We start from the raw sequence: 9,888 nt of genomic DNA, 5'->3' as shown, positions 1-9,888 counted from the left end.
AGACATAATGGGTGTGGCCTCCATGGCTTACCTTGCACTATATCACTTTGAATGTATGAAACTGCCATGTTAACGGGGAGGGATAAGCAAGAACAATCCCGGAACGCAATTTATTAAAGGTTCTGAAAAATCCAATGGGAGAATATTTGAAATGTGTTCGCTTTCACAAGGGGTGCGGTCAGACGTCCAAAAAACCCCGCTACGGGCATGAGTTGAGCCCGCAAGCATGTCGGATTTTACCGGGACGTTCACACGTCCACATCTGTGAAGCGTGCTTAGCCCGTGCCCGTTCCACGCTGATGCGCCTTGCTCGCGGATTAATTTGCTACTGCTTTTAATCCGGAACAAGACGCTTCCTGAGCGCTTCCTGAGTGCTCTGGAGCATCTGAACGGGCAATCGTTGCTGAGTCACAGCAGCGCTTCCCGCTTCCAGCTTCCTGCCACAAACAAAATGCATATCACTGCGCCATCGAAGGAAGGAACTCGAAAAAATTGCTTATTAGCGGCTGTATTCCTAAGCTTAATTGGGGGGGGGGGCTTCCGAAACGTGCGTGCCCGGCCTTTTTTTAAAAATATATTTTAGTTTATTGCGTAATAGCGATATATCGAAATCTCGATATGCGAGTATCGAGATTTCTAGCATGTGAGGCGATCTTTTCCGAAAAGTAGTGCAAAAAAAAAAAAGAGCCATTTTTATTTAAATTTTTTCAAAAGGTGCATTTAAACAAGAAGCCGGGTAAGGATTTCGCGCCCTGCATTAGACATGCCCCTGGAACAGCTTTTGCATGCAAAAGATTTCACTTCGTCACACTTATACAAAATCAGCTCTGAAGCATCAACGTGATTGTACATGGCATTTACATGGGGGGGGGGCAGGGAGGGAGAAAAGGTTCTACAATACAGTTACAGCTCCCCAAAAGCCTCTGTGCGTCTGTGTCGTCGATGGAGCCCTTAACCAAACGTCGCCCCGCAGTTAGGGCATCTCCGTTGCCTCAACGCAAGGCAGAAAAGAATTCCGATAGGGAAAAAGGCAATCGCGCAAAAGACGCCGAGACAGGTGAAAGTGTGTCTTCCAGGACTCCGACTCTGCATGCTGGCAGCCACCTACTACTACAACCGAGGTAGTGGTTGTAGGTTGTTGGATTATCGTGTAGGTGGTGTTGGGGTAGGCATGCGGAGAAGCAGCAGGAGGAACAGCGTAGGCTGCGGGGGACCCCATGGGGTACGTGTAGGGCGGCGGCTGAAAGCCCGGCTGGACTGAAGGGATGGTCCCGTAGCCCCCCTGCTGCCCATACTCGTAGCCGCCTCCCTGGGCGGCCGGGCTGTAGGCGGGGGGTCTGTCTTGCAAGAGGGGCTTATTGTCCATTGCTCAGGCAGGGCGAGCCGCCCTCCCCAAGCCAGAGAATCGGCAAACGTTGCTGAGCCAACTTTTTGCACCCGGCTTTTGCAACGGGAGGAAAGGCAGGAGGCGCCCAGGGAGCAGCGCTAGAGCTGGAGAGCTTGCAAAATAAAATAAAATAAAATAATAACCGGCGCTTGCAAAAAGATCCCACCCCGCACACGCCCCGCAAGGCAGAGGCAACGCTAATTCGACACAACGATATATCGATAGAGCTGCCGGGGAAACAAAAAAAAAAAAGGTTTAAATAGCCGGAAACCCCGCTACTGCAAACGCGCATGCTCTCAGCAGAAACACACCCTCTGTTAGCCCAGCACTGCGCCTGCGCTAATGCGGATTGCCGCCATCTGAAAGAAGTTCCGGAGGGCGCTGTGTGATCGAGCAGGGGACGGGATCAACACGGCATACCATCAGAACTGTAAAGGAACAGCAGCTGTCTGATCGGGAAACAGGATGCGGCGGATTATCTGACAGACGAAATAACGGCGCTTTAAAGATGGGTTGCTGATGGATTTAATGTAAGTGTGACCTCACCCAAGGACAATTCTGGAAAAAGGCAACGTTTCTAAATCAGAGGTAATAAATACTAGGCTGATCTTCTTTGTATTATTTATTCGGATCTGCCTTTCTATCCCAAGAGCCTGCCCCCTGATAAAAATTATATTTTGTTGTCTTAAATGGCACCACTCCGGAATAACAGCCCCCCCAAAACTGTGCATATTTTCAAAATGTAGTACAAATTATTACTATCTATTTAAAATAATTCAATGTAATTTAAATATACCTTTGAATAAAATGTCAATATAAAATCTACAGGGATGTGGAATGGTATCGTACAGCCCAATCTCATCAGATCTTGGAAGTTAAGCAGGAGTAGGTACTTTGGTAGGAGACCACCAAGGAAGACTTTGCAGAGGAAGGCAATGACAAACCACCTCTGTGTCACGGGCTGGGGCCGGGTCAGGCAAAGTCCAGGGGCAGTCCAAGGTCTGTGGCTGGTGAGCAAAGAGGGTCCAAGGCGCCAATCGAATCACAGTCCAGGTATCGCAGGTCAGAGGTTCAGAAGCTGAAGTCAGGGGGTCCAGAAGTCAAAGCCAAAGTCAGGGGGTCCAGAAGCCAAAGTCAAAAGCCAAAGTGGCCGCTAGAACATCAGGTAAGTGACTAGTTGCTTCCACAAAGCCTCCTCCCAAAGCCCACAGCTATATAACACTCTGATGTCTGTTGCCCATTTGGGCTAATTGCTGGCTCAGAGAGGCAGCCAGGATCCTGCTGAGACTCAAGCATCCTCACTCATAGAAGGGCCAGAATCCTTACAAAACTCAGGGCTCAGGGAGCGTCTTGCTCGTGAGCGTGCCGCCCTCCTCCGATCCCTGATGTCCTGACGAAGGCGGTCACGCACACGAGCCACCTGAGAGGGCGAGGCAGGGGGGCTTGGATCTTCTCCAGCAGGAGGCAGGGGCACTGGTGCAGGTGGCAGGGGCACAGTTTCTTCTGCAGGCTCAGCTTCTTCTGCAGGGTCCCCAGTACCCATGACACTCTGCTTCTAGGATTGCCAGGTCCTTCGTGGCAACTGGTGGGAGATGAGGGGGAATCACCAGGAGGGAGAGGAAGATCCTGGTGATGTGGGGATGTCACTTCTGGTGCACATAGGAAGTGACATCATCGAGTTGTGATATCTCAGTGATGTGCCGGGATTTGGGCAAAAGCTGTATGGTAAAAATGGCTTCTACCATAGAATTCTTGTCCAAATAGCAGTGTCACCTGGATGTGTGGTGGCATCATTTCTGGTGGATGCCAGAAGTGACATCACCATGTCACAAGCAATGCCCAGAAGGGTCTCTGGAGTTCAGTCATGGGTTTCTCACCAGTTATGGGCTTAGAGGTCACATCATCTTATGGACTGAAGTAGTTACGTCAAGCATTTTGCTACAGACAGACACACCCCATTCATAGGGGTGGCCAGGGCTTTTTTGTAGCAGGACCTCGTTTGCATATTAGGCCACACACCCCTGATGTGGCCAATCCTCTTGGAGCTTACAGGGCTCTTAGTACAGGGCCTACTGTAAGCTTCAAGAGGGTTGGCTACAGCAGGGGTGTGTGGAGTCTAATATGCAAACAAGGTCCTACAAAAAACTGCATGATGGGAAATTTCTGGAGTTTTGAGGGTGAAGCCCAAGGAGGGCAGGGTTTGGAGAGATGAGGGACCTCAGTAGGCTATTATACCATAGAAGGCCACTTTCCAAAGCAGTCATTTTCTCTGGAGTAACTGACCTCTGTAATCTGGAGATCAACAGAAATTCTATGAGATCTTCAGGCCCTGTTTTAGGGTTGCCAAGTACCTTTAATCCCCCAGCGGGGGACTGTCTTCATGCTTGCGCTAGCATGCGTATGCAACACAATGACATCACCCGGAAGTGACATCATTACACCAGCGATTCCAGGAAAACTCTATGGTTTTCCCAGATGCTCTAGCCATTTGGGAGGGGAAAACTCTATGGTACCTATTGTACCATAGAGTTTTCCCTCTGAAAGGGATAGAGGCTCTGGGAAAACCATAGTTTTCTCGAAATCGCCTACAGTTGCTGGCGCGATGACATTACTTCTGGGTGATGTGATTGCACTGGCGAGATTGGGGGAGGTTCCCCTCGCTGGCCCAATGTGGGCTGGCTGGTTGGGAACCTTTCCCACCCAGACCGGGGGCTTGGCAGCCCTACTCTGTCTGGAGGTTGGTAACCCTACCCATTCAGCACTTACCCTCAGCCCATGGAAGAATCAAGCTTCTGTTTCCCTTGCACCAAAGTAAATGGGGCAAAACAGTGGCTAGTCTTGCCCAACAGTGTGACAGAGACCACAACCGTGCCCTTTTAAGAAATGGGCCTCGGTAAAAGACAGGGAGGTTGACAGTGTTGATAGTAAGACAGTCTAACTGCATGAAGAAAAGTCATAGCTGTGAGCATGTCTAAGGTCTATTCTGCACAGGTGCTTGGCCTTGCTTTCACTGTGAGTGTCTGTAAGCCTAAATGCCCTCCAAACAAGGTTGGGGAATTAGTTAGGTGGGCACCTGGCTCACTAGGAATCTTTTACCAATGTATACAAGAACACACGTCCAGAAAAGTAATGCTTAGATATTTGGGACTCTAATTTAATAACACCAATTATAATTTATTAAGAAAAATATAGTCTTCCATACAAGATAAAAATACACATACAATCATACATTCACACAGTCCTAAGAAATACAGATAGATCGATAGGGGAACATATAAGGGTAGACACACAGGGTAATACTTACCTCTCGTAGCTTCCAAGGAAGGCTCCGATGGTGACAAAAGAGGACGGGGGAAATGGACCCAAAACTGTGGCCAGAATTGGGGATGGATCTATGCAGCGGAAGTTGGGTTGCTGATAGAAGCACACATGAGTGGAGTTGGGTCAGAGGTTAAATAGGCTACCTTTAGACCCTGGAAAGTAGGAGGGAGGAGAAAGGGGAGGCTCTGCAATGACCAGGAAGGCTGGACTACTGCAGAGCCAATAGAAAGTTCCTTGGTGGTGCCCCATTGGGTACCTGCTTTTGACCAATGAACTTGCCTGGGTCCTGTGTACCTGAAAGAACTTTCAGATTGAAACAGGCCATGGGGGCAGGCTCCAAGGTGTCAAACGGGGAGAATAATGGAAGTGGACACTGGGTGGGGAACACTTAAGATTAGATGGACTTATCTGGGAAGGTGACAATAGGGAATCAAATATTGACCTAGGTATCACCCGGCTTAGACAAAGACTTGGCTCTGGCAGGAGATGGTCTTCCTCTTTTTCTATCTTAAGAGCCTTTGTCCAGGGTTTTATTAAACAAAGGCTTGAGTGGTCTGGCAGGATCCATGCCTGGATAAGCTTGATTGCCTTATGCAAAAGTTGAAGCAGATGCTGGAGATGGAATCAGGAAAACAAGATGGATTCTGGTGGTGTTAGCCTTTGGTTCATGGAGACAGGCTGGAAACTGCTTGCCTGTACAGTTCATGGTGGTGTGGCTTCTGCCACTGCAGTGGCCAAGACTGGGCACACATGGAGTAGCTGGCAGCTCATCTGTAATTCTGGCTAACACCCATCCAGATGTAGAATGCTGCTGCAAAGCTGAGGCTTATAGTATCCACATAAGCCTTAGAAACTGTAAGCAAAGTCCACTTCTTAGAGCAGATGTGTGAGAGTCAAAACTCCAGGCACCCTGGCAACCATACTGGTGATCATGATGTCCATATGTATGAAAAGTAAGGGGCTTTCCTTGCATGTCAGTCTGGTTTTCTTTGTGGTTCTACATTGCCACCACATTCACTGTGCACATGCAGCCAGATTTTTCGCTTCTGCATTGTTTTTCCTCCCTTCAGCACTCAGTTCACTTTCCGTCCACTGTTTAGCTCTGGCTATTTGAGAGCAGTGTTTCAGCCAGTTTTCCCCTCCCCTCTCTCCCAAGCCGAAGCTAATTCAAAAGCTGACACGTTCATCTCAGATTTCCCCTCCCACCCATTTCTAGCCCCTCGGAGGTCACTCCCTGCCGCCCCCTCCCCCACATACACTGAGGTCATTCCTCCCACTCCTTATTGGTCAGTTCCGTGCTGGGCTCGTTCTTAGAAAGGAGATCCTTCAATCTGTATGTACTCTCGGGTAGCCTTTTGAAAAATTACTTTTTACAAGCTCATTAGTCTCCCAAAAGAAGACTTTCGCTGGACCACGATCACAAAGACTACAGTTCCAGAGATTTTTGCTAGACAGATTGCAGGGGGGGGGAAGCCCTTTAAATGACTGGGGGGAGGGGAGTTTACAATGAGCTGTGCAAGGTTTTATTCTCCCCCTGATGCTGCTTCCCCCATAAGAAATGGGCTGCTCTGAGTGCCCAAAGGGTGAATGCCGAGCCCTATGTTCACAGGAGCTGCCCAGGAGTTCCATTTCCAGGGCATCTCTTTCCTGCCCAACTGGTAATCTGCGGCTGCAGCAACAGAAGCCCAGGGAAGCAGAGTTTTTTTGCATATTAGGCCACACCTCCCTGATGCAGCCAATCCTCCAAGAGCTTACAGTAGGCCCTGTACTAAGAGCCCTGAAAGCTCTTACAGGATTGGCCACATCAGGGGTGTGTGGCCTAATAAGCAAACAAGTTCCTGCTACAAAAAAAAAGCCCTGCAGAGAAAGATTGGGGTGGGTGGGATAGGAAAGAGGGGAGGCAGAGGGAGGGGGAGAAGAAAGCAGTATGCTCTCTGCCCCCAGTGTGGGCAGCCTCGCTTCTAGTTGGGATTGTTTGAGTGAGGGGAGGGTGGCTTACAAAAAAGATAAGTCCTCCCCCCCAATGATTTGCAGGAGTGGAAGCCAGAAGTAAGCGATACTCAGATAAGAAATGTAGGGAGAACTGTAGGATGCCTAAAGTGGGGGTAGGGAACAGTGGCTCTCCAGAAGTGTTTTGCCTACAACTCCTATCAACCCCAGCCAGCATGGCTAATGGCTGGGGCTGATGGGAGTTGTAGGCAAAAAACTTCTGGAGAGCCACTGTTCCCTACCCCTGCCCTAAAGGAAACAGTAAGTTGGATAAGAATAAGAATATTGCTATCAATAATGATCTTCGCTCTTATCTTTCTGCAGTCCTTTCCCGTGGGTATTTAGAATAAGCAGTAAAAATTGCACAGCCTCTCACAGCTTGGGAGGGGGGGTGGAAACCCGCCAAATTAAAAAAAAAACTTTAGAGGACTCTGAATCTTCAAAGCTAATTAAATCTTAATGAATCACACCAGCCAACTGGAAGCTTTCTTTAAGCTGCTAACGACCAGCTCCTCATTAGTAGGATAAAGCTAAATATAAAAAGTGCCAGGGCTTTTTTATTTTATTTTTGGGCAGCAGGAACTCCTTTGCATATTTGGCTACGCACCCCTGATGTAACCAACCCTTCAAGGGTTTGCAGGGTTCTTCTTACAGGGCCTACTGCAAGCTCCAGGAGGATTGGCTACATCAGGGGTGTGTGGCCTAATATGCAAAGGAGTTCCTGCAACTAAAATAGATTTCCCACTCGTCTTACGCTACTCTCACCCTCCTCTTCTCCATCTGATTTCATGCTATCTGCCCTGGGGCTGCAACTAGCTTCAGCCTTTTTGCAAGGCAAACAGAAGCCTCTAAAAACCAGTTTCTGTTTGTCTTGTGAAAAAGCCGAAGCAAATTGCAATCCTGGGACAGATCGTGTGAAATTGGACAGAAGCCTTGCTGAGAAGAGGAGCTTGAGAGCGGTGTTAGGCGACTGGGAAATTGGTCCCAAGTTCTTGGAATTTTTCAGTTCTTCAACCAAGATGAGAACAGGCTAAAAACAGCTTGAAATAACATAAAAGTACTCTGCATTTTCGGAGCTTTGTTTGTTCTCCCACCATCGGTGGACAGCCCCTTCTCAGGGATTCAGCAAAAATAAAGGCAAGGGAGAGGGGAATTCAGACTCCCGCAGAAAGACTGACAATTTAGGGGGCGGTATTTGTGAGTTTCCTGCATTGTGCAAGGGGTTGGACTAGATGACCCTGGAGGTCCCTTCCAGCTGTATGATTCTATGATTCTGCGTTTGGAAGCAGAGAATCCCATAGTCCTCAGCAATACAGAAAATGGGGCTTGTAAAAGTTTGGTGGTTTTCAAGAGCGGGTTTCCCCCCCTTTTGCTTGCGTTCCTTTTAGGTCCCTTTTATTCAAAGAACGAATGCTAAAAGGCATGCCCTAAACCTGAATCAGGAAGATTTAAATGAAAAGTGTTTGCTGGGCAGTACTGCACAGCTGCATTAGGATGGCTATATCAATTAAAAACCCTGTTGGTCACCACCCCCACATGTGACAAGTGACATGTCCACCTATATATATGGGTTTTTGTTTATTGATGCAGAATTCATACCCAGAATCAGAACTTTTTTTGTAGAAGGAACTCCTTTACATATTAGGCCACACACCCCTGATGTAGTCAATCCTCCAAGAGCTTCAAGGGCTCTTAGTACAAGGCCTACTGTAAGATCCAGGAGGATTGGCTACATCAGGGGTGTGTGGCCTAATATGCAAAGGAGCTCCTGCTAGAATTTCACATTTGATTAAGCCACACCCCATGATGTAGCCAATACTCCAAGAGCTTACAGGGCATTTAGTACAGGGCCGACTGCAAGCTCCAGGAAGATTAGCTACATCAGGGTGTGTGTGGCCAAATATGCAAAAGAGTTCCTGCTACAAAAAAAGCCCTGCTCAGAATACAGTATAAATAAACCAGAGGATAAAAAAAAAAATAGTGCAGAGGGAAGACATGCAAATCCAAAATCAAGCTTTAAACCACTGGCTGCTGGGATTCTCCGGAGAAAGCTGTCAGTGCAGAATGGGCCTAAATCTATTTGAATGTATCCAAGCACCTTACAAAAGGACTGGAACCCCTGTTTGCAAATGTTAAGCACAGTATGAGTTGAACCCACCAGGGAATGAATGCAGCTCTTAAGGACATTGTTTCTCTGGATTAAAGCGAGATATAGATCCTGTAGGTTTCTTAAAAATTATTTCTGCAAAGTATTGCTGGATCATTTGCAAATCTGACTTGCTGACAAAATTCTGGAAAAGGAAACTTTCTGAAGCACTCAATGGAATGTATCCCCGATGGAAGCATCTAATCAGAACAGATCTCTAATGCAGGATGTTGAGTTGAAAGATCATTTTTACTGTCTTCTTTTCACTTAAGCTGTCTGGATTTGCATAATTTATATGGTTTTGAATCATCCACTGGGCAGTGTCATGACTAGGCATATTGTATTCTCGTTTTGCTATGATGGAAAAAGAGACACTGCGGTGCATCAGAGTCTCCCCCCCCATCCCGTTCCATCCCGGACCTGTTATTCTCCCATCCTTTGAGCTTGCGGGGTGTCGCTGCTCCTCCTCAAACTGAAGCACATCTTTGCTGCTGTAAGTTTTAGAAGTACTTAACGAACGTGGATATTCTCGCATCCCCTCTAAAACCTTCAGTGGACTATGGGGGTAAGTTTGGGAGCAGCCAATTGTGACTTTCCATGTTGTCCCCAAAATGTTGCACCCGAGACTGGCGTGGAGTCCAGGCAGCACCAGCTCGAAGCATACCCTCTGAAACTGCTGTTTCCTTCCAGTTCAAAATATATTTATCAGGAGGAGTCAAATTTAAATTACATTTAAAAAAAAAAAAAAGCCCTGTAAATGACAACAATAACCATTCCAGATGGCGTCTAAATCAAATTTCCTTACCTCGAAGGGGAAATGGATGGAAAAAGAGATCAGGCTAGTTCTAAATCAACAAAACATCACACTGTGTTCCTCAGTAAGGTATGGTCTTACCCAGAACGATTTAGACTTCCTTTTTTGGGAGCACGGAAGAGAACGGGAGAATTGTTTTGATGATGCCTCCTGCTCCTTCTCCTCCTCCTGGGAGACATTTGTTTCCTTCTATGCAAGATCTGCAGCTAGACCAGAGGAGGAGGTTTTTGC

The 9,888-nt window shown here is 47.5% G+C and overlaps 1 pseudogene; it reads right to left on the bottom strand.

Moving 5' to 3' along the window:
* Positions 1 to 680: 680 nt before the first annotated feature.
* Positions 681 to 1,366, bottom strand: LOC132586085 (membrane protein BRI3-like; annotated as a pseudogene).
* Positions 1,367 to 9,888: the final 8,522 nt, after the last annotated feature.

This window comes from Heteronotia binoei, chromosome 17 (genome assembly GCF_032191835.1).
Source record: "Heteronotia binoei isolate CCM8104 ecotype False Entrance Well chromosome 17, APGP_CSIRO_Hbin_v1, whole genome shotgun sequence".
NCBI classification, from domain to species: Eukaryota; Metazoa; Chordata; class Lepidosauria; order Squamata; family Gekkonidae; genus Heteronotia; species Heteronotia binoei.
The sequence above is the reverse complement of the archived record's forward strand: the minus strand, read 5'-3'. Positions and strand labels throughout refer to the sequence as shown.